We start from the raw sequence: 24,650 nt of genomic DNA on the forward strand, positions 1-24,650 counted from the left end.
AGCTAGTGAGCCAGCCATCTAACGTTTGCTAGCTAACTAACAGTACGCTTTAAATTACTTTCTGACTAAATTAGAAACTTACACTACCGGTCAAAAGTTTTAGAACACCTACTCATTCCAGGGTTTTTCTTTATTTTTACTATTTTCTACATTGTACAATAATAGTGAAGACATCAAAACTATGAAGTAACACATATGGAATCATGTAGTAACCAAAAAAGTGTTAAGACGGTGTGAACAATGCTGAATAGGTGAAGACAAAGAAGAACTCTCCAGTAGGTGTACCAAAACATTCAAAGACCATTTTCTCAAAAGTGAGTTTACAAGTTTATCAACTTTCAAAGCATTATTACTTTCCCATTGTTCTTCAACTGCAGTGTATGATATAAAATGTTCTAGCTCTGATTCTCTAATTTTATCCAATGTAAAAAATAAAATAAAAAACATTTTAAATGTTGCTACATAAGACCGAATCGAGGCAGTCGGTCACATATAGGTCTATATATAAGTCTAGAACAGGATTATCTATTTTGAATGCAATTTGAATGGAGTTGATGCAGAAAGAGAGACAGAGAGTGTTAGTGCGTGCGTGCACTGCTTTAAAAGCAACAATATTTGTGTGATAGGCTGTTTCAAAACTCTGCAGCTGCAAATAAAACAATATCAATATTTACCATTAAAAAAACAAGGTGAAGCAAGATGGAAATGGGTAAATTAGACGTGTATTCTGTCTTTATATTAGAATAAACTATGTTATAGCAAATATAGACATACCTGTCACAAGAAAAAAGGTCTACATGCATTGTGAACTGCTGAGATAACATAACATACTGAGATGGGCTGTCTGTCCCCACCCTGAGCGTTGACGATTCATCATGCAGAGGCCGCAGAGAAGACAGATTTAGACATAGCATATAAGTTTAACAGTTCCATTTCACGCCATCTTGTTTATAAATAATGTATTATAATTTACTGGTTTCTCGCAGTTATTTATCCTGGGAAAAGGGAGTGGTTTTGGGCAGTAAATCTTGGGTTCCCGCAATTCAACTATAATCTGTATAAAAAGCCTCTCGGCTTTTCTACTTTGGATGTTAAAAAGTAACTGGAGCATTGTGCTAAAATAGATCCAACCCCCACAAACACACTCAGACAGGAAACACACCATCAGCTCTCATGAAAGAATTTTGCACCATTTCATTAGTTAAAGAAGGAAAAGATGTTCACAGTCTCGAATCCAAGCTTGGTCTCAAATCCAAGCTGTGTGTACCGCTAAAGAACAACTCTGTCCACTGCACACATGATACACGGTGAATCAAACACGAATAAAAATTACATTATTTTGGTATATCTTTTATGATTATTCATTTCCTATAACGCCAGGCAGGCTCTAGTGACTCAGACCCGCTGCTATCTCCTCACAGGATGATTCCCAGCATGCATTGCAAAAACAAATTGACTGCAGAGGCAAGAGAGATTGAGAATCAATATTTCACAACATCCATTCCTTATTCCTCCCCATGGCCACCAGGACAGATATGTCTCCTCTTAAGATGGACAAACTGGTGTATACTGTTCCCTCTCTGCTTCCCACTCGGTTTCCTCTCTTTCTACTCGGTTTCCTCTCTCTGTTTCCTCTCTTTCTACTCGGTTTCCTCCCTCGGTTTCCTCTCTCTTCCCACTCGGTTTCCTCTCTCTGATTCCTCTCTCTTTCTACTTGGTTTCCTCTCTCTGATTCCTCTCTCTTTCTACTTGGTTTCCTCTCTCGGTTTCCTCTCTCTTTGTATTCGGTTTCCTCTCTCTTTGTACTCGGTTTCCTCTCTCTTTGTACTCGGTTTCCTCTCTCTTTCTACTCGGTTTCCTCTCTCTTTCTACTCGGTTTCCTCTCTCTTTCTACTCGGTTTCCTCTCTTTCTACTCGGTTTCCTCTCTCTTTCTACTCGGTTTCCTCTCTCTTTCTACTCGGTTTCCTCTCTCTTTGTACTCGGTTTCCTCTCTCTTTCTACTCGGTTTCCTCTCTCTTTCTACTCGGTTTCCTCTCTTTCTACTCGGTTTCCTCTCTCTTTCTACTCGGTTTCCTCTCTTTCTACTCGGTTTCCTCTCTCGGTTTCCTCTCTCTTTCTACTCGGTTTCCTCTCTCGGTTTCCTCTCTCTTTCTACTCGGTTTCCTCTCTCTTTCTACTCGGTTTCCATTCTGTGTCCTCTCTGCAGATCAAATCAGATTAGGGGTCGTATGTATCAAGCGTCTCAGAGTCGGAGTGCTGATCTAGGACCAGGGCCCCCCTGTCCATGTAATATTAATCAATGTGTGATCTAAAAGGCCAAACTGATCAAGTCAGCAATCGTAATATGAGATGCTCATTAAATACACCACCTGAAAAGCAGCTCAACCTCTCTGGATCAGAAGGAATATCCTACAATTCCATCTGTATTTATTTGGACAGTGAAGCTAAAACGTTTGATTTGTCTCTATACTCCAGCATTTTGGATTTGAGATTAAATGTTTTATATGAGGTGAGGTGACAGTACAGAATGTCAACTTTTATTTGAGGGTATTTTCAGACATATCTGTTTTACATTTACACTTTATGTGTTATAAGTAAATGGACAAATTCACTTGTGTATTACATTTAGTTGAAAGTTAAGTATTTGGTCCCATATTCCTATCACACAATGACTACATCAAGCTTGTGACTGGACAAACTTGTTGGATGCATGTGCTGTTTGATTTGGTTGTTTCAGATGATGTTGTGTAGAATATAAACGGATGGTAAATAGTTTGTGCCATTTTGGAGTCACTTTTATTATAAATAAGAATATAATATTTTTCGGAACATTTCTTCATTAATGCCAAGCCCATCTCTTACCTGTTCAACCTGTATCTCCTCTCTGGGGAGGTTCCCATTGCTTGGAAGGCAGCCACGGTTCGTCCTTTATTTAAAGTACGTTCATCTATAGGAGACATAACAAGTCTCCTTCCTGACGGCTGCGTGGTTCCATGGTATTTATACTTGTGTACTATTGTTTGTACAGATGAACGTGGTACCTTCAGGTGTTTGGAAATTGCTCCCAAGGATGAACCAGGCTTGTGGAGGTCTACAATTTTTTTTCTGAGGTCTTGGCTGATTTCTTCTGATTTTCCCATGATGTCAAGCAGAGGAAATTAGTTGGAAGGTAGGCATTGAAATACATCCACAGGTACACCTCCAATTGACTCAAATTATGTCAATTAGCCTATCAGAAGCTTCTAAAGCCATGACATCATTTTCTGGAATTTTCCAAGCTGTTTAAAGGCACAGTCAACGTAGTGTATTTAAACTTCTGACCCACTGGAATTGTGATACAGTGAGTTTTAAGTGAAATAATCTGTCTGCAAACAATTGTTGGAAAAATGACTTGTGTCATGCACAAAGTAGATGTCCTAACCGACTTGCCAAAACTATAGTTTGTTAACAAGAAATGTGTTGCTGTCACGACTCCCACTGAAGGTGTCTCCCCTGCCTGTTCGGGCGGCAGTTGTCGTCGCCGGTCTACGAGCCGCCACCGATCCCTTTGTCCTTTTCTGTTCGTTTGGTCTCATTGGTTGCACCTGTCCCTTATTTTGTTTCTTGATTTATGTCTATTTAAGCCTGCTAGGCCCGCCTAAGTTTGTGCGGGATTGTTCCTCTGTTGGTTTGTGGATGTGTATTTTGTAAAGTCTTTTTTCCGGACTGTTTGGGTCCTGTGTTTGGGCCGTCAGTTTTATGCGCCCAGTAGTTTGGCGTGACCGTTTGTACCAGAATAAAATACTTTTTTCCCGAACCCTCTGCTCTCTGCGCCTGACTCCAAACCCACTACTCCTAGAAGACTCTGACAGAATCCTGCACCGTTTTGGAATGGAGTCAGCAGGAGCAGCTGCACTTCTTCTCCCATCGATGGAGGAGCGTGTCCTCCATCATACGGCCATTCTCCACCGGATCGGGTCGGCAATGGACCAGATGATGGAGAGGATGGACCGCTGGGAGAGGAGTGGCCTCCCTACCTCTTCCACCAGCACCACCTACCCCTCCACCGGCGTCCGGATCCGGTGCCCTCCGTCTGGCGCTCCCCAGGGAGTACGATGGAACGGCGGCTGGGTGCCAGGGGTTCTTACTACAGCTTGAGCTGTCCCTGGCTACCATTCGTCAGATTCCCTCAGGGGAGGAGAGCGTGACCGTCCTCGTCTCCTGTCTGACATGTCGAGCCCTGGAGTGGGCCAACGCAGTGTGGAATGGCCCAGTGTGGAATGGCCCGAGTTCACCCGTTGGTTTCGGGCCGTGTTCGACCACACACCGGAGGTTCGAGCGACAGGTGAACGGCTGTTTCACCTGCGACAGGAGACGAGGAGACGAGGAGCACGCAGGATTTTGCGCTGGAGTTCCGGACCTTGGCCGCCGGGGCGGGGGTGATGGACCACTATCGCTGTAGCCTCCAGGAGGACGTCCGCAGGGAGCTAGCTTGTCGGGACGCCATCCTCTCCCTCGACAAACTGATCAACATGTACATCCGACTGAACAACCTGCTGGCTGCCCGCGGGCGTCCAGAACGGGCCCTGTTGGTTCCACCTCCAGGCCCTCCCGCTCCAATCCCCATGGAGTTAGGGGGGGCCGCATCGGGGGGACCGGAGGAGGAGGCTACTCCTGCACCAGGTGTGGTCGGAGAAGACACACTGCCGATCGGTGCTGGAGGAGCTCGTCTGGGAGTTGGGATGGCAGGCAGAGCACTCCTCGTTCCCCCCAGGTGAGTCAGCACCAGACTCACCCAGAGCTCCCTGTTGGTCATATGTTCTTACTAATGTATTTTTCTGAGTTTTCTCGCTCTCTACTGCATAAGGCGCTAGTCGATTCAGGCGCAGCTGGGAACTTTATGGATCGTGGGCTCGCGTTAAGGCTAGGGTTTCCCCTGGTGTTGTTAGACCAACCTTTCCCCGTGCACTCCTTAGATAGCCGACCATTAGGGTCAGGGCTGGTCGGGGAGACCACGGTTCCACTGGACATGGTGACGCAGGGGGATCATAAGGAGCGGATCAGTCTCTTCCTTATTGATTCACCTGGGTTTCCAGTGGTGCTGGGGATTCCCTGGCTGGCTCATCACAATCCTGAGATTTCATGTAGACAGGGGGCTCTCCGAGGGTGTTCAGAGGAGTGTTCAGGCAGGTGCATAGGAGTTTCGATCGGTGCGACGGCGGTGGAGAGTCCAGACCAGGTTTCCACTGTGCACATTCCCTCGTTGAGGGGTTGAAAAATGAGTTTTAATGACTCCAACCTAAGTCTATGTAAACCTCCGACTTCAACTGTAGATGGGCAGATACTATAAAATGTTCAGTATGAGGCTGCAGATGGCACCAACAGCAGGACAACAGATAGACAAATACTATAAAAACACATTACTCTATAACATACTAAAACACTACGGCCAAGTACCATCTGCCCACTGAGATAGAGCCAGAGCTAACGCTATAGGACCTACAGGTGTGTGTGTGTGTGTGTGTGTGTGAGAGAGATCGCTTGACCAGTCATTTAACAGTTTATTAACTCTGAGGCTAGTTTGTCTCTAGTACCTATAACCTGTAGATGTGACAGTCAACACACGTGAGTGAGTGAGATATAGCAAGAGAGAGGACCCTCCACAGTCAAGTTAATGAGGCATCACAGAACACACACACATTTACAGTATCTCTAGCTAAACATTTCTCTCTATCCAATCAGTGGCTGGTGGAATTCCCTGGGTAAAGGGAAAAGTCTACATTATCATTGTTTCTATCTGGCAGAAAGTCCAACCAAGCTGTTTGATTGGAAGAACAAATTGAAAGTGCAAGATATTTTCAGGACTATAAAGAGGTCAATAAAATATTTGTGCTTATTATTATTTTTTAAATCACCTAAAGTCCTTTGATGAAGGATTTCATGTTGTTAGTTGTTTTTTAAATGTTAAATATAGAACCTCTATTTCCTTCCAGTAAACTCTCAGTAGGTAGCAGAGAAAAAGGTTTACGTTTTATTCCTCGTATCTGCAGGATAAATACAGTATACGTCATCCAACGAAATGCTTACTCGCAGAGTAAGCATTTGGCTAGCGGAGTAGAAGACTTGAAAATAAAAGAGAGCCGCACACTCTAGGAGCTCAGATGCAAAAATGTAATACCAACGTTTCGACAGCCAAGCTGTCTTCATCAGGGTGTAATCACAAACACTGCGGGATGACTCGTTTATATAGTGTCAAAAGACACTTCTCGACAATACAACAGTAAATAATAATCTATTAATAAATAACTATTATAATACGAATATAAAGTAACTGGCTCAGTAGAATAGAATAAACATTTTAGTATAGTTATAATACAGGAAGGCACAATTTATAGTCCAGGAAGGAATATTCAGAGTATACCAACAGGAATGAGGTGGAAGACAGAGACTCACCTTCTAGAACCATCAATGGGTGTGGAGGGCGGTTAGGTGGCTCCCTGGAGCAGAGGTCAGGGTTGGACCCTATGGTTCTGTGGTAATGTGGAGATGGTGTGGTTGAAAGCAACTACTGGAGTCCTTAGACTGGTACAGGCATGTAGGGACAGTGCCTCAGATCACAGCAGCTCCAGCCTACAACACAGACAAGAGGACAACAGATTAGAGGAGAGAGGAAAGAGGATCTATTGAAAGAGAAGAGTGGGTGGAAAAACAGATAAACAGATGAAAATGGGTGTACACACACACACACACACACACACACACGAAAGCACGACAATACAAACAATTGAAACAAGCTATACTGTATATCCCATCGGCAGAGACACACACAGAGAACAGCTCAAGTTTGTCTCTTAGATGACCAATCTGCAGTAATCCTAGCAGAGCCATGGAACAGCAGTGAGAGGCAGAGAGGCCGGCGAGAATCAGCCTCTTCTGTTGTTGTTAAATCTCAGGCTTGATGATGTGACTTCTGTGGCTTTTTGACAGATGAAACAGTGCGACTCTAAACTTGAATTCACATGCGCGCACACATGCACACACACACACACGCACACTCTCATCCAATTTGTCAAGGCAATATGTGATGTCTGTGACTCAATAGAGAGCCGTAACCTAGATTTCCACGGAGCGGATAACAACAGAAAGAGACTAGTCTGGGCTTTGATAAAGTTCCCATCAATTAGATGAGTTGAGCATTCTTTAGATGAGTTGAGACCGAGAGCAGAGCATTCTTTAGATGAGTTGAGACCGAGAGCAGAGCATTCTTTAGATGAGTTGAGACCGAGAGCAGAGCATTCTTTAGATGAGTTGAGAATGAAAGCAGAGCATTCTTTAGATGAGTTGAGACCGAGAGCAGAGCATTCTTTATATGAGTTGCGACTAAAAGTAGAGCATTCTTTAGATGAGTTGAGACCAAAAGCAGAGCATTCTTTAGATGAGTTGAGACCGAGAGCAAAGCATTCTTTAGATGAGTTGAGACCGAGAGCAGAGCATTCTTTAGATGAGTTGCGACCAAAAGTAGAGCATTCTTTAGATGAGTTGAGACCGAAAGCAGAGCATTCCTTAGATGAGTTGAGACCAAAAGCAGAGCATTCTTTAGATGAGTTGAGACCGAGAGCAGAGCATTCTTTTGATGAGTTGAGACCGAGAGCAGAGCATTCTTTAGATGAGTTGAGACCGAGAGCAGAGCATTCTTTAGATGAGTTGAGACCGAGAGCAGAGCATTCTTTAGATGAGTTGAGACCAAAAGCAGAGCATTCTTTAGATGAGTTGAGACCGAGAGCAGAGCATTCTTTAGATGAGTTGAGACCAAAAGCAGAGCATTCTTTAGATGAGTTGAGACCGAAAGCAGAATATTGTGAATCACTAACCACGTTGCCATCCACGGTTTTTATGCGAGTAAAGTCATACCGTATAAAACAAAAATCACAACATCTGTGATGGAAACAGGAAGTTTTCGTACAATTTTATAAATGCCAACAGATCAATTGCATGTTTGACATGGTGGTATGTTTTCTTGGCGATAAAATGTATTATGCAAGAAATGGCGTTGGAAATGCCTTTATGTTAAAATATTGATATATTTGAGTCACACGATGCTATGGTGTGTTGCCCTCCCACTACGACTCAAGAAACCATGCTGTTTATTAGGCTACAGATAAGTTGTGATGAATTTCACAGGGTGGTGAAAGTGCAAGATGACGCGCTTGATGCTCTTTTCCAATAAACATCGAGGGTCTTATTCTGGTGACATGATGATCGATGCTTGACTGCCGTTTGACAAAAAGCAAAGTGTCAGTACAGGACTAAGATTGAATCCTACTACACCGACTCTGACGCTCGTCGGACGTGGCAGGGCTTGCAAAATATTACGGACTACAAACGGAAGCCCAGCTGCGAGCTACCCAGTGACACGAGCATACCAGACGAGCTAAATTACTTGTATGCGTGCTTCGAGGCAAGTAATACTGAAGCATGCATGAGAGCACCAGCTATTCCGGATGACTTTGTGATCATGTTCTCTGTAGCCTATGTGAGTAAGACCTTTAAAAAGGTCAACATTCACAAGGCCGCAGGGCCAAACGGATTATCAGGACGTGTACTAAAAGCATGCGCTGACCAACTGGCAAGTCTACTCACTGACATTTTCATCCTGTCCCTGACCAAGTCTGTAATACCCACATGTTTCAAGCTGAACACCATAGTCCCTGTGCCCAAGAACGCCAAGTTAACGTGTCTATATGACTACTGACCCGTAGTGCTTTGAAAGGCCGGTCATGGTTCACATCAACACTATCACCCAGAAACACCTACGTGGGAATGCTGTTCATTGACAACAGCTCAGCGTTCAACACCATAGTGCCCACGAAGCTCATTACTAAGTTAAAACTATAGGACTAAAAACCTCCCTCTGCAACTGGATCTTGGACTTCTTGTCAGGCCGCCCGCCGGGAATTAAGGGTAGACAACAACACATCTGCCTTGCTCAGGGGTGTGTGCTTAGTCCTCTCCTGTACTTCCTGTTCACCTATGACTGCATGGCCAAGCTTGACTCCAACACAACAATTACGTTTGCAGATGACACACCGGTGGTAGGCCTGATCACCGACAACGATGAGACAGCCTATAAGGAGGAGGTCAGAGACCTGGAAGTGTGGAGCCAGGACAACAACCTCTTCCTCAATGTGATCAAGACAAAGGAGATTATTGTGGACTACAGGAAAAGGAGAGAGCTTCGAGTTCGTTGGTCCACATCACCAACACACTACCATGGTCCAAACACACCAAGACAGTCGTGAAGAGGGCACAACAAAGCCTATTCCCCCTCAGGAGACTGAAAAGATTTGGCATGGGTCCTCAGATCCTAAAAAAATTCTACAGCTGCACCATCGAGAGCATCCTGTCTGGTTACATCACCGCCTGGTATGGCAACTGCTCGACATCGGACCGCAAGGCGCTACAGAGGGTAGTGTGTACAGCCCAGTACATCACTGGGGCCAAGCAGAGTAGCAGAGCACTCCACTTCACAGCAAAGAGTAGCAGAGCACTCCACTTCACAGCAAAGAGTAGCAGAGCACTCCACTTATCGCATGTTAACGTTTATTGTCATGAATCTTGTCCTGGAGGTAGAACTGAGCGATTTCAGCAAGATGGGTCAAAATTGGCTACATCGTAAAAATTTATGAAAACAAAACTGAGTTTTTTAGTCTTCATTTAAGGTTAGGGTTAGGTTCACTTTGTGACAAAGTAAACCTTTGTGATGATTTGATGACTTTGTGATGACCAATGAAGTGCTGCCTCCAAGGCAACATTCATGACAATAAATGCCAACCTGCCCTCTCCTCTCTGTTTCTTTCTGTCCCTACCAGTCCATGTTCCACCAGGCTGTGTATCAAATCATATCAAAGTTTGTCACATGCGCTGAATACAACAGGTATTTCACCTTACTTACAGGCTCTAACCAATGCTTACTTACAGGCTCTAACCAATAGCGCAAAAAAGGTATTAGTTGAACAATAGGTAGGTAAAGAAATAAAACAACAGTAAAAAGACAGGCTATATACAGAAGCGAGGCTATAGAAGTAGCGAGGCTACATACAGACACCGGTTAGTCAGGCTGATTAAGGTAGTATGTACAGTGAGGGAAATAAGTATTTGACCCCCTCTCAATCAGAAAGATTTCTGGCTCCCAGGTGTCTTTTATACAGGTAACGAGCTGAGATTAGGAGCACACTCTTAAAGGGAGTGCTCCTAATCTCAGTTTGTTACCTGTATAAAAGACACCTGTCCACAGAAGCAATCAATCAATCAGATTCCAAACTCTCCACCATGACCAAGACCAAAGAGCTCTCCAAGGATAAGATTGTAGACCTGCACAAGGCTGGAATGGGCTACAAGACCATCGCCAAGCAGCTTGGTGAGAAGGTGACAACAGTTGGTGCGATTATTCGCAAATGGAAGAAACACAAAAGAACTGTCAATCTCAGTCAGAAGTTTACATACACCTTAGCCAAATACATTTAAACTCAGTTTTTCACAATTCCTGACATTAAATCCTAGTAACAATTCCCTGTATTAGGTCAGTTAGGACCACCACCATTTTAAGAATGTGAAATGTCAGAATAATAGTAGAGAATTATTTATTTCAGCTTTTATTTCTTAGATCACATTCCCAGTGGGTCAGAAGTTTACATACACTCAATTAGTATTTGGTAGCATTGCCTTTAAATTGTTTAACTTGGGTCAAACGTTTCAGGTAGCCTTCCACAAGCCTCCCCAATAAGTTGGGTGAATTTTGGCCCACTCCCCCTGACAGAGCTGGTGTACTGAGTCAGGTTTGTAGGTCTCCTTGCTCACACATGCTTTTTCAGTTCTCCCTACAAATTTCCTATATGATTGAGGTCAGGGATTTGTGATGGCCACTCCAATACCTGGACTTTGTTGTCCTGAAGCCATTTTGCTACAATTTTGGAAGTATGCTTGGGGTCTTTGTCCATTTGGAAGACCCATTTGCAACCAAGATTTAACTTCCTGACTGATGTCTTGAGATTTTGCTTCGATATTTCCATATAATTTCCCTACCTCATGAAGCCATCTATTTTGTGAAGTGCACCAGTCCCTCCTGCAGCAAAGCAGTCCCTCCTGCAGCAAAGCATGGCCAAACAGTTCAATTTTTGTTTCATCAGACCAGAGGATATTTCTCCAAAAAGTACGATCTGGCTTTTATGGCAGTTTTGGAGCAGTGTCTTCTTCCTTGCTGAGTGGCCTTTCAGGTTATGTCGATATAGGACTCGTTTTACTGTGGATATAGATACTTTTGTACCTGTCTCCTCCAGCATCTTCACAAGGTCCTTTGCTGTTGTTCTGGGATTGATTTGCACTTTCCGCACCAAAGTACGTTCATCTCTAGGAGACAGAACGTGTCTCCTTCCTGAGCGGTATGATGACTGCGTTGTCCCATGGTGTTTATACTTGCGTACTATTGTTTGTACAGATGAACGTGGTACCTTCGGGCGTTTGGAAATTGCTCCCAAGGATGAACCAGACTTGTGGAGGTCTACAATTTATTTTCTGAGGTCTTGGCCGATTTCCCATGATGTCAAGTACAGACGCACTGAATTTCAAGGTAGGCCTTGAAATACATCCACAGGTACACCTCCAATTGACTCAAATGATGTCGATTAGCCTATCAGAACCATCTAAAGCCATGACACCATTTTCTGTAATTTTCCAAGCTGTTTAAAGGCACAGTCAACTTAGTGTGTGTAAACATCTGACCCACTGGAATTGTGAAACAGTGAATTCTAAGTGAAATAATCTGTCTGTAAACAATTGTTGCGAAAATGACTTGTGTCATGCACCAAGTAGATGTCCTAACCGACTTGCCAAAACTATAGTTTGTTAACAAGAACTTTGTGGAGTGGTTGAAAAATGAGTTTTAATGACTCCAACCTAAGTGGATGTAAACTTCTGACTTCAACTGTATCTTTAGAGTTTAAGTCGGGAGATAGTAACTCGTTAAACAACATCAGATTAGTGATAGTCGTATCCCGACAGGACTGAGTCTGAAGGCAGGGACTGAGGTAGAGCTGGGTCACTGGGCTGTACGGTAAGTCAGTGCTGCTCAGACTGGAGCCCTGGGTCAGGCAGTGGGGGAAAAACATTCTGTCTCTCTGGTCGAAACAGTGTCACATAAGATAAGGTTGACATTTTAAAGTGTCTTTAAGACACATATAGACCAAAGATACTGTATGACCAAGCAGAAAAACATGTTATGGTGGGTTTGAGATTTCTGATTTCTATTGGATTCATATCTGCTTGAAGATAGTTGCATTCATGACATGTTGGACATAAAAGACCTAAAATACCTATATATTTTTTTTTACTGTATACTGACCATAACACTTCAGTGCCAATGTTTCCTTCATTTCCTATTTGTCTAAAAGAGTCAGTCGGGGTGAAAGAGAGAGAGTGTGTTTTTGTTATCACTGATCCGGCCTGGCTAAATCTCCCCATGCAGGGCGAGCTGCTGCTGGGTTGTCATGGTGTTGTCATGGCATGCTGCTGGGTTGTCATGGAGACGCCTCAGTAATGACTCCCTCTGCGACGGCAGGTGAGGGAAGTGACCTTTACACGGGACGGATCTTAATAGTCTAAAATGGCCTCCTCTCCTTGTCTCCTCTACTTCCATCTCAATAGTCTACCAGGGCTTCCTTCTCATTTCAGGGATCTCAAGGAAAGGAGATGAGGTGTGGACTTTGAGATGCACCCATGAAGTCGAACACAGTCTGTCCACCAATGGGAATAAAGCACCTACTGTCTTCTCGACTAATGAAAAAGCAACCAAAGCAGAGGGCCATGTCTCTGAAGATAGACACTTCTGTCCACCAATGGGCTTAAAGCACCTACTGTCTTCTCGACTAATGAAAAAGCAACCAAAGCGGAGGGCCATGTCTGTGAAGACAGACACCTCTGTCCACCAATGGGAATAAAGCACCTACTGTCTTCTTGACGAATGAAAAAGCAACCAAAGCAGAGGGCCATGTCTCTGAAGACAGACACCGTACAGATACTCCAGTCATTGTAAAAACAACAACACTTACTGCTCACAAAAAGCCATTTCAATAGAGACTAGGTAGACCTGAGTTTCTTATTCTATTCTATTATATATTATTATACCCCCAATGGGATGCACATTCTGCCTTTGCAATACACACAAAGCTTGATGATGAGTTGCTCATTTGAATCAGCGGTGTATTGCTTAGGCAAAATTTAAAATGTGCACCCTTTGGTTCCCCAGGATCAGTTTAAGAGACAGTGACAGAGGATGACAGGATGAGAGGAATATGTTTGTTCATCACATAGAGTATAGACCCATCCCAGTGGTATATATATATAATATGACTACTATACCTACTATCACTACTATAACTACTATAGCTACTAATGCTTCTATAGTTACTAACGCTTCTACCATTACTATAGCTACTATCGTTACTATAGCTACTATAACTACTATAGTTACTATAACTACTATAGTTCCTATAACTACTACAGTTACTATAACTACTACAGTTATTATAACTACTACAGTTATTATAACTACTATAACTAATATAACTGCTATAGCTACTATCATTACTATAGCTACTATTGCTTCTATAGTTACTATTGTTTCTATCATTACGATAGCTACTATCATTACGATAGCTACTATCATTACTATAACTACTATCGTTCCTATAGTTACAATAGTTACTATAACTACTATAGTTACTATAACTACTATAGCTAATATAGATAATACAACTGCTATAGCTACTATAACTGCTATAGCTAATATAACTTCTATACCTGTTATAACAAATCAAAGTTTATATATGTCACGTGCGCCGAATACAACAGGTGTAGACCTTACAGTGAAATGCTTACTTACAGGCTCTAACCAATAGTGCAAAAAACGTATTAGGTGAACAATAGGTAGGTAAAGAAATAAAAACAACAGTTAAAAGACAGTGAAAAATAACAGTAGCGAGGCTATATAAAGGAGAGGCTATATACAGTAGAGAGGCTATGTACAGTAGAGGCTATATACAGTAGAGAGGCTATATACAGTAGCGAGGCTATATACAGTAGCGAGGCTATAAAAGTAGCGAGCCTACATACAAACACCGGCTAGTCAGGCTTATTGAGGTAGTGAGTACAAAAAAGATATGGTTAAAGTGACTATGCATATATGATGAACAGAGAGTAGCAGTACTGTGAAAGAGGGGTTGGCAGGTGGTGGGACACAATGCAGATAGCCCGGTTAGCCAATGTACGGGAGCACTGTTTGGTCGGGCCAATTGAGGTAGTATGTACATGAATGTATAGTTAAAGTGACTATGCATATAAGATAAACAGAGAGTAGCAGCAGTGTAAAAGAGCGGTTGGGGGGCACACAATGCAAATAGTCCGGGTAACCATTTGGTTACCTGTTCAAGGAGTCTTATGGCTTGGGGGTAAAAACTGTTGAGAAGTCTTTTTGTCCTAGACTTGGCACTCCGGTACCGCTTGCCATGCGGTAGTAGAGAGAACAGTCTATGACTGGGGTCTTTGACAATTTTTAGGGCCTTCCTCTGACACCGCCTGGTGCAGAGGTCCTGGATGGCAGGCAACTGGGCAGTATGAACTGGGATGAACTGGGCAGTATGCACTACCCTCTGTAGTGCCTTGCGGTCAGAGGTCGAGCAATTGCCATACCAGGCAGTGATGCAACTATAGCTGCTATAGCTAATATAGCTGCTATAGCTACTTTTGCTAACATAACTGCTATAGCTAAAATAGCTACAATAACTGCTATAGCTAAAATAGCTGCTATAGCTACCATAGTTACTATAGTTATAGTAGTTACTATAACTACTATAGCTAATATAACTACTATAACTACTATAGTTACTATAACTACTATAGTTACTATAGCTACCATAAATACTATAACTACTATAGTCACCATAGTTACTATAACTACTATAGCTAATATAACTACTATAACTACTAACTACTATAGTTACTATAACTACTATAGTTACTATAGCTACCATAAATACTATAACTACTGTAGTTACCATAGTTACTATAACTACTATAGCTAATATAACTACTATAACTACTAACTACTATAGTTACTATAACTACTATAGTTACTATAGCTACCATAAATACTATAACTACTATAGTTACCATAGTTACTATAACTACTATAGTTACCATAGTTACTATAACTACTATAGTTACCATAACTACTACAGCTACTATTGCTACTAAAACTACTATAGTTACTAGAACTACTAAAGTTACCATAACTACTATAGCTACTATAGTTACTAAAGTTACTATAACTACTATAGTTACTATAGCTACCATAAATACTATAACTACTGTAGTTACCATAGTTACTATAACTACTATAGCTAATATAACTACTATAACTACTAACTACTATAGTTACTATAACTACTATAGTTACTATAGCTACCATAAATACTATAACTACTGTAGTTACCATAGTTACTATAACTACTATAGCTAATATAACTACTATAACTACTAACTACTATAGTTACTATAACTACTATAGTTACTATAGCTACCATAAATACTATAACAACTATAGTTACCATAGTTACTATAACTACTATAGTTACCATAGTTACTATAACTACTATAGTTACCATAACTACTACAGCTACTATTGCTACTAAAACTACTATAGTTTCTAGAACTACTAAAGTTACCATAACTACTATAGCTACTATAGTTACTAAAGTTACCATAACTACTATAGCTACTATTGCTACTAAAGTTACCATAACTACTGTAGCTACTCACAGCAGGGCGTGAATACTGTATAGAAAAGCCCCCTCGGCACCTTATAAGTACTATAAATACAGACGTGTAATCACACAGCGTAAACAGTGTGTGAAGGAGAAGATGACCTAAAGAGAGTGGCCTTGGGGACAAAGATATTCTGCCATTGATCTAATACAGTCATACAAGCGGCGATGAACAAACTGTCACTCACACACACACACACACACGGCTGTCCAGGATCTCTGAAGTCAGCTCAGCTTAGCTCAGTGTGTGTTACAGCAGGGTGACAGGCCCTGAAGACACGCAGCGTCTCACTCATTCATATATACACACACACACCATCTGCGGGGTGACAGAAGAGGTTTGCCCTGCACTGTCTGACAGGAACAAACGCTGGGTTGTCTCAGACTGGGGTTGGAGATCAACACTGAAGAGATGCTTGAAGGGAACAACAACAGTGTTTCTTAGACAGCTACCAAGGACACGGTCTAAAGAAACACACACACACCTGTCTGTCTGTCTGTCTGTCAGGGGATTCTGTGTCTGTCTGTCTGTCACTCTGTCACTCTGTCACTCTGTCTGTCTGTCTGTCTGTCTGTCTGTCTGTCTGTCTGTCTGTCTGTCTGTCTGTCTGTCTGTCACTCTCAGATCTTTCATGTTCTAACCTCAAAGGCATTCCTAATAACAAAAATATAATAATTAATTTCATCACAACAGCTAAAGAACTGTGAAGTTGAATTAATCTTAGCTGGAGTGATATTATTTATGTTTGGTTTACGTGTTTCTTTCTGGTGGCTTACACTACAGCGCAGTACAATGTGACTGTTGAAAACAGACATTGAGCCTCTTTTATCTCCACAGTAATGATTAATGTCCGTGTCAATTACACTCTGCTATTTCAGCACCACCCGCCTCCATTTTATTCTGTGTTCTGATGTGAACGAGAAGCACAAAATAACAGCCTTGAAGTCAGGGAGAGAAAAGAACACCCAGGCAATTTATGTGTGTGTGTGTGTGTATGTGAGAGCAAAGAGCTCTCTCGAAGACTCCGTGTGTCCCTGAGCCACAGCTCCATCCTTCTGCCTCTATCTCCCAAATAGAGTTCCCGAGTGGCACAGCGGTCTAAGGCACTGCATCTCAGTGCAAGAGGTGTCACTACAGCCCTGGTTCGAATCCAGGCTGTATCACATCTGGCCATGATTGGGAGCCCCATAGGTCGGCGCACAATTGGCCCAACGTCGTCTGGGTTTGGCCGGGATAGACCGTCATTGTAAATAAGAATTTGTTCTCAACCGACTTTCCTAGTTAAATAAAGGTTATATAAAATAAATAAATAAATAAATAAGAGAGCCTCTCCTAAAGCCGCACCCCTATTGCTATTCTCCAGCACGGCCACAGCACCGCAGAGCACATTTGATGTGACTGACAGCCCCCTATTCTCCATCACACCTCATTGTCAGTGGATGCATCCCAAAGTGCACCCTATTCCCTATATAGTGCACTACAACTGTCCAGAGCCTTATGAGGCTAAAGTAGTGTACTATGTAGGGAATAGGGTGCCATTTCCGACGCAACATGTGACATTCCTGTGCTGTATTTGTCTGCTAGCCGCTATGAGAAAGATAGATAGGTCGCGTTTCAAGTTTCAAGTGCAAAATAGTACAGTGACAGTGACTTTCCCCGCAACGCAGTGATAGTAATAACACTCTACACCGAGGGGACAAAACATTAGGAACACCTGCTCTTTCCATGACATAGACTGACCAGGTGAATCCAGGTGAAAGCACTGATCCCTCATCGATGTCACTTGTTAAATCCACTTCAATCAGTGTAGATGAAGGGGAGAAGACGGGGTAAATAAGGATTTTTAAGCCTTGAGACAATTGAGACATGGATTGTGCATGTGTGCCATTCAGAGGGTGCCTTTGAACGGGGTGTGGTAGCAGGTGCCAGGAGCACCGGTTTGTGTCAAGAACTGCAACGCTGCTGGGTTTTTCACACTCAACAGTTTCCTGTGTGAAGAATGGTCCACCACCCAAAAGACATCCAGCCAACTTGACACAACTGTAGGAAGCATTGGAGTCAACACGGTCCAGCATCCCTGTGGAACGCTTTCATCACCTTGTAGAGTCCATGCCCTGATGAACCGAGGCTGTTCTGAGGGAAAAGGGGGAGAGTGCAACTCAATATTAGGAAGGTGTGATACTGTATGTGCCATGGCAAACTTTTTAAAGCACTTCCTGATTACAGAGGTGAGTGCTACAGGGTGGTAGTCATCACTTCCTGATTACAGATGTGCGTGCTACAGGGTGGTAGTCATCACTTCCTGATTACAGAGGTGAGTGCTACAGGGTGGTAGTCATCACTTCCTGATTACAGATGTGCGTGCTACAGGGTGGTAGTCATCACTTCCTGATTACAGATGTGAGTGCTACAGGGTGGTAGTCATCACTTCCTGATTACAGAGGTGAGTGCTACAGGGTGGTAGTCATCACTTCCTGATTACAGATGTGAGTGCTACAGGGTGGTAGTCATCACTCCCTGATTACAGAGGTGAGTGCTACAGGGTGGTAGTCATCACTTCCTGATTACAGAGGTGAGTGCTACAGGGTGGTAGTCATCACTTCCTGATTACAGATGTGCGTGCTACAGGGTGGTAGTCATCACTTCCTGATTACAGAGGTGAGTGCTACAGGGTGGTAGTCATCACTTCCTGATTACAGAGGTGAGTGCTACAGGGTGGTAGTCATCACTTCCTGATTACAGAGGTGAGTGCTACAGGGTGGTAGTCATAATGGCAGGTAACTTTAGAGTTCTTGGGAACAGGAACGAGGGTGGTCATCTTGAGACGTAGGGACTACAGACTGGCACATGGAGATGTTGAAACTGACCGTGAAGAAGCAGCTAGCTGGTCTGCGGATGCTCTGAGAATGCACCCTGGAATACCGTCTTGCCCCCGTGGCCTTGCGAATGTTGACCAGATTAAAAGCCTTACTTATGTCGGCCTTGGAGAGAGAGAGGGAGAGATCACCCAGTCCTCTGGGATGGCGGGCCCATTATGCGCGGCTCTGTGTTTTTCTCGAAGCGTGCATGAAATGCATTGAGTTCGTCTGGTAGAGGAGCATGGTTGGGAAGATCACGATTGGGTCTTCCTTTGAAATCTGTATTGGACTCTAGGCCCTGCCACATGTGCCTAGGGTTGGAGCCGGTCTAATAGGATTCCACCTTGTTCCTGTATTGGAGTTTCTCCTGTTTGACGGCTCTGTGGAGGTCATTGGTGAGTGGTTGAGATGCATGTTTAGAGTATTACAGTCCAACTGCCTTCCACTCTGTCAACCTGGCTGCACTGTTACTGTCACTTCTCAAACCAACGGAGCTACTCATCCAGCACTACATCTCTCTTCACCTTCATCCTCCTCTCTCTCTCTCTCTGTATGTCTTCTTTGACCTTACATTTCTCCTTTCTGTCTCCCATCTTCCCTGTCCCATCACCGTCTTCCCTGCCCCCACCTCTCCCTGCACCATCACCCTCTTCCCTGCCCCATCACCCTCTTCCCTGCCCCATCACCCTCTTCCCTGCCCCATCACCCTCTTCCCTGGCCCATCACCCTCTTCCCTGGCCCATCACCCTCTTTCCTGCACCATCACCCTCTTCCCTGCCCCATCACCCTCTTCCCTGCCCTCACCTCTCCCTTCCCTCACCTCTTCCTTCCCCATCACCCTCCTCCCTGCCCCCACCTCTCCCTGCCCCCACCTCTTCCTTCCCCATCACCCTCTTCCCTGCCCCATCACCCTCTTCCCTGCCCTTACCTCTCCCTTCCCTCATCTCTTCCTTCCCCATCACCCTCCTCCCTGCCCCCACCTCTCCCTGCCCCATCACCCTCTTCTCTGCCCTCACCTCTCCCTTCCCTCACCTCCTCCCTGCCCCCACCTCTCCCTGCCCCAACACCCTCTCTCTGCCCCCACCTCTCCCTTCCCCATCACCCTCTTCCCTGCCCCCACCTCTCCCTTCCTCATCACCCTCCTCCCTGCCCCCACCTCTCCCTGCCCCATCACTCTTCCCTGCCCCCACCTCTCCCTTCCTCATCACCCTCTTCCTTCCCCATCACCCTCCTCCCTGCCCCCACCTCTTCCTTCCCCATCACCCTCTTCCCTGCCCCCACCTCTCCCTTCCTCATCACCCTCTTCCCTGCCCCCACCTCTCCCTTCCTCATCACCCTCTTCCCTGCCCCCACCTCTTCCTTCCCCATCACCCTCCTCCCTGCCCCATCACTCTTCCCTGCCCCCACCTCTCCCTTCCTCATCACCCTCCTCCCTGCCCCCACCTCTTCCTTCCCCATCACCCTCCTCCCTGCCCCCACCTCTCCCTGCCCCATCACTCTTCCCTGCCCCCACCTCTCCCTTCCTCATCACCCTCCTCCCTGCCCCATCTCTCCCTGCCCCATCACTCTTCCCTGCCCCCACCTCTCCCTTCCTCATCACCCTTCTCCCTGCCCCCACCTCTTCCTTCCCCATCACCCTCCTCCCTGCCCCCACCTCTCCCTGCCCCATCACTCTTCCCTGCCCCCACCTCTCCCTTCCTCATCACCCTCTTCCCTGCCAGCCACCTCTTCCTTCCCCATCACCCTCCTCCCTGCCCCCACCTCTTCCTGCCCCATCACTCTTCCCTGCCCCCACCTCTCCCTTCCCCATCACCCTCTCCATGTCACTCGCTCCCCTCCCTTTTCTTCACTCTCCTCTCCTCTCACCCTCTCTACTCTCCTCCCTCCTCTGCTCATCTCCCCCACCCCCTCCTCCTCCCCCCTCCTCCTGAGCGGTCTTATAATGGTGTGAGCTCAGAGAAATACTCAAGAATTATCTCAGCGGGCTTCTGGTCAATGTGTTCCAGCAGTCGATGTGAGAGCTATCACTCGCTCAACTACCCATGGTACACTCCAGTCACAGTCACCTCCTCAACCACTCACACTCTCTCTTTCATGCGCACGCACGCACGCACGCGCGCGCACACACACACACACACACACACACACGGCAGAAGCACTAAATGGAAGTTAGGTTGTGTTTGTGTGTGGTATGTGTGTGTGGTGTGTGTGTGTAAACAAAAACAGTAAACAAACAAAAAGAGTGAGTGAGTGAAGGAATGAGACGCTGCACTAAGGAAAGGAGGTTGAGCTGTGGGATGTTATTAGCCTCATTTCAACAGGACATTCCAGATAAAACTCACTGTATTAATATTCTGTCAGTTTAACTTCCTCTGCAGGCATAAAGACCTGAATAACATGAATAGTCAATGGATTATTAATGTCCATGATCTCACTCACACACACACACACACACACACACACACACACGTACGTGTGCGCAACTCCACACAGCACATGTGACTCACAGCCAAGGTTTGTTGATCCAAAACTCCTCCCTGAACTCCAATGAACAATTTCACACAAATATCCAGACAGGCAGATAATGATCTGATCTTCACATAGAGGACTACCAGCTGACTGATCACATTACTATGCAGTAGCTAACACTAAGGTTTAGTGTGTATTAAATATCCCCTTTTTCAATGTAATAGCATTAGTGACAACACTGGCATTGACTGTGTCTGTGTCCCAATTGGCACGCTATTTCCTATATAGTGCACTACTTTTGCACTATATAGAGCATAGGGAGCCATTTAGGACACACACTATGATTCATAATGAAGCCATGATAATGTATTCATAGAATCTTCCAAAAGGAAATAATGAACCAGGAGCTCAGAGACATCTGGTACACGACTGCATCCCTCTCTCCATCCCTCTCTCTCTCTCTCTCTCCATCCCTCCCTCCATCTCTCTCCCTCCATCTCTCTCTCTCTCCATCTCTCCCTCCCTCTCTCCATCCCTCTCTCCATCCCTCTCTCTCTCCCGCCATCCCTCTCTCCAACCCTCTCTCTCTCCATCCCTCTCTCTCCCTCCATCCACCCATCCCTCTCTCTCCCTCCATCCCTCTGTCTCTCCATCTCTCTCTCTCTCTCATCCCTCTCTCCCTCATACCTCTCTACCTCCCTCCATCCATCCATCCATCCCTCTCTCTCTCTCCCTCTCCATCCCTCTCTCTCTCCATCCCTCTCTCCCTCTCTCTCTCCCTCCACCCCTCTCCATCCCTCTCTCTCTCTCTCTCCATCCCTCCCTTTCTCCATCCCTCCCTCTATCTCTCTAGCCATCGATCCCTCCCTCTCTCCATCCATCTCGTCATTCATCCATCCCTCCATCTATCCCCCTCTCCATTCATCCCTCCCTCCCTCTCTCTCTCTCTCTAGCCATCAATCCCTCCCTCTCGCCATCCCTCTCTCTCCCTCCATCCACCCATCCCTCTCTCTCCCTCCATCCCTCTGTCTCTCCATCTCTCTCTCTCTCTCATCCCTCTCTCCCTTTCTCCCTCCATTCCTCTCTCCCTCCCTCCATCCCTCTGTCTCTCCATCTCTCTCTCTCTCTCATCCCTCTCTCCCTCATACCTCTCTACCTCCCTCCATCCATCCATCCATCCCTCTCTCTCTCTCCCTCTCCATCCCTCTCTCTCTCCATCCCTCTCTCCCTCTCTCTCTCCCTCCACCCCTCTCCATCCCTCTCTCTCTCTCTCTCCATCCCTCCCTTTCTCCATCCCTCCCTCTATCTCTCTAGCCATCGATCCCTCCCTCTCTCCATCCATCTCGTCATTCATCCATCCCTCCATCTATCCCCCTCTCCATTCATCCCTCCCTCCCTCTCTCTCTCTAGCCATCAATCCCTCCCTCTCGCCATCCCTCTCTCTCCCTCCATCCACCCATCCCTCTCTCTCCCTCCATCCCTCTGTCTCTCCATCTCTCTCTCTCTCTCATCCCTCTCTCCCTTTCTCCCTCCATTCCTCTCTCCCTCCCTCCATCCATCCATCCCTCTATCTCTCCCTCTCCATCCCTCTCTCTCTCCATCCCTCTCTCCCTCCATCCCTCTCTCTCTCTCCCTCCACCCCTCTCCATCCCTCCCTTTCTCCATCCCTCCCTCTATCTCTCTAGCCATCGATCCCTCCCTCTCTCCATCCATCTCGTCATTCATCCATCCCTCCATCCATCCCCCTCTCCATCCATCCCTCCCTCCCTCCCTTTCAATTCAATTCAAGGGCTTTATTGGCATGGGAAACATGTGTTAACATTGCCAAAGCAAGTGAGGTAGATAATATATAAAGTGAATATATAAAGTATATATATTATTATATATATATATTATATCATATATATATATACACATACATATATATATATATGTATATATATATATATATATATATATATATACACAGTGTTTTAACAATGTACAAATGGTTAAAGGACACAAGATAAAATAAATACGCATAAATATGGGTTGTATTTACAATGGTGTTTGTTCTTCACTGGTTGCCCTTTTCTCGTGGCATCAGGTCACAAATCTTGCCGCTGTGATGGCACACTGTGGAATTTCACCCAGTAGATATGGGAGTTTATCAAAATTGGATTTGTTTTCGAATTCTTTGTGGATCTGTGTAATCTGAGGGAAATATGTCTCTCTAATATGGTCATACATTGGGCAGGAGGTTAGGAAGTGCAGCTCAGTTTCCACCTCATTTTGTGGGCAGTGAGCACATAGCCTGTCTTCTCTTGAGAGCCATGTCTGCCTACGGCGGACTTTCTCAATAGCAAGGCTATGCTCACTGAGTCTGTACATAGTCAAAGCTTTCCTTAATTTTGGGTCAGTCACAGTGGTCAGGTATTCTGCCGCTGTGTACTCTCTGTTTAGGGCCAAATAGCATTCTAGTTTGCTCTGTTTTTTTGTTAATTCTTTCAAATGTGTCAAGTAATTATCTTTTTGTTTTCTCATGATTTGGTTGGGTCTAATTGTGCTGCTGTCCTGGGGCTCTGTAGGGTGTGTTTGTGTTTGTGAACAGAGCCCCAGGACCAGCTTGCTTAGGGGACTCTTCTCCAGGTTCATCTCTCTGTCGGTGATGGCTTTGTTATGGAAGGTTTGTGAATCGCTTCCTTTTAGGTGGTTGTAGAATTTAACGGCTCTTTTCTGGATTTTGATAATTAGTGGATATCGGCCTAATTCTGCTCTGCATGCATTATTTGGTGTTCTACGTTGTACACGGAGGATATTTTTGCAGAATTCTGCATGCAGAGTCTCAATTTGGTGTTTGTCCCATTTTGTGAAGGCTTGGATGGTGAGCGGACCCCAGACCTCACAACCATAAAGGGCAATGGGCTCTATGACAGATTCAAGTATCTTTAGCCAAATCCTAATTGGTATGTTGAACTTTATGGTCCTTTTGATGGCATAGAATGCCCTTCTTGCCTTGTCTCTCAGATCGTTCACAGCTTTGTGGAAGTTACCTGTGGTGCTGATGTTTAGGCCGAGGTAGGTATAGTTTTTTGTGTGCTCTAGGGCAACAGTGTCTAGATGGAATTTGTATTTGTGGTCCTGGTGACTGGACCTTTTTTGGAACACCATTATTTTGGTCTTACTGAGATTTACTGTCAGGGCCCAGGTCTGACAGAATCTGTGCATAAGATCTAGGTGCTGCTGTAGGCCCTCCTTGGTTGGTGACAGAAGCACCAGATCATCAGCAAACAGCAGACATTTGACTTCGGATTCTAGTAGGGTAAGGCCGGGTGCTGCAGACTTTTCTAGTGCCCGCGCCAATTCATTGATATATATGTTGAAGAGGGTGGGGGCTTAAGCTGCATCCCTGTCTAACCCCACAACCCTGTGTGAAGAAATGTGTGTGTTTTTTGCCAATTTTAACCGCACACTTGTTGTTTGTGTAC

General features: G+C 44.9%; 1 protein-coding gene across 3 annotated transcripts in view; it reads right to left on the reverse strand.

The window, feature by feature from the left end:
• LOC110535119 (amyloid-beta A4 precursor protein-binding family A member 1) overlaps positions 1-24,650 on the reverse strand; it is a 132,005-nt gene that overhangs the window by 84,642 nt on the left and 22,713 nt on the right. For all 3 annotated transcript variants that reach the window (XM_036936392.1, XM_036936393.1, XM_036936391.1), the window contains exon 2: positions 6,434-6,610. The gene's annotated coding sequence lies outside the window, so the exon portion shown is untranslated. The remainder of the gene's footprint in view (positions 1-6,433; positions 6,611-24,650) is intronic.

This window comes from Oncorhynchus mykiss, chromosome 11 (genome assembly GCF_013265735.2).
Source record: "Oncorhynchus mykiss isolate Arlee chromosome 11, USDA_OmykA_1.1, whole genome shotgun sequence".
NCBI lineage: Eukaryota > Metazoa > Chordata > Actinopteri > Salmoniformes > Salmonidae > Oncorhynchus > Oncorhynchus mykiss.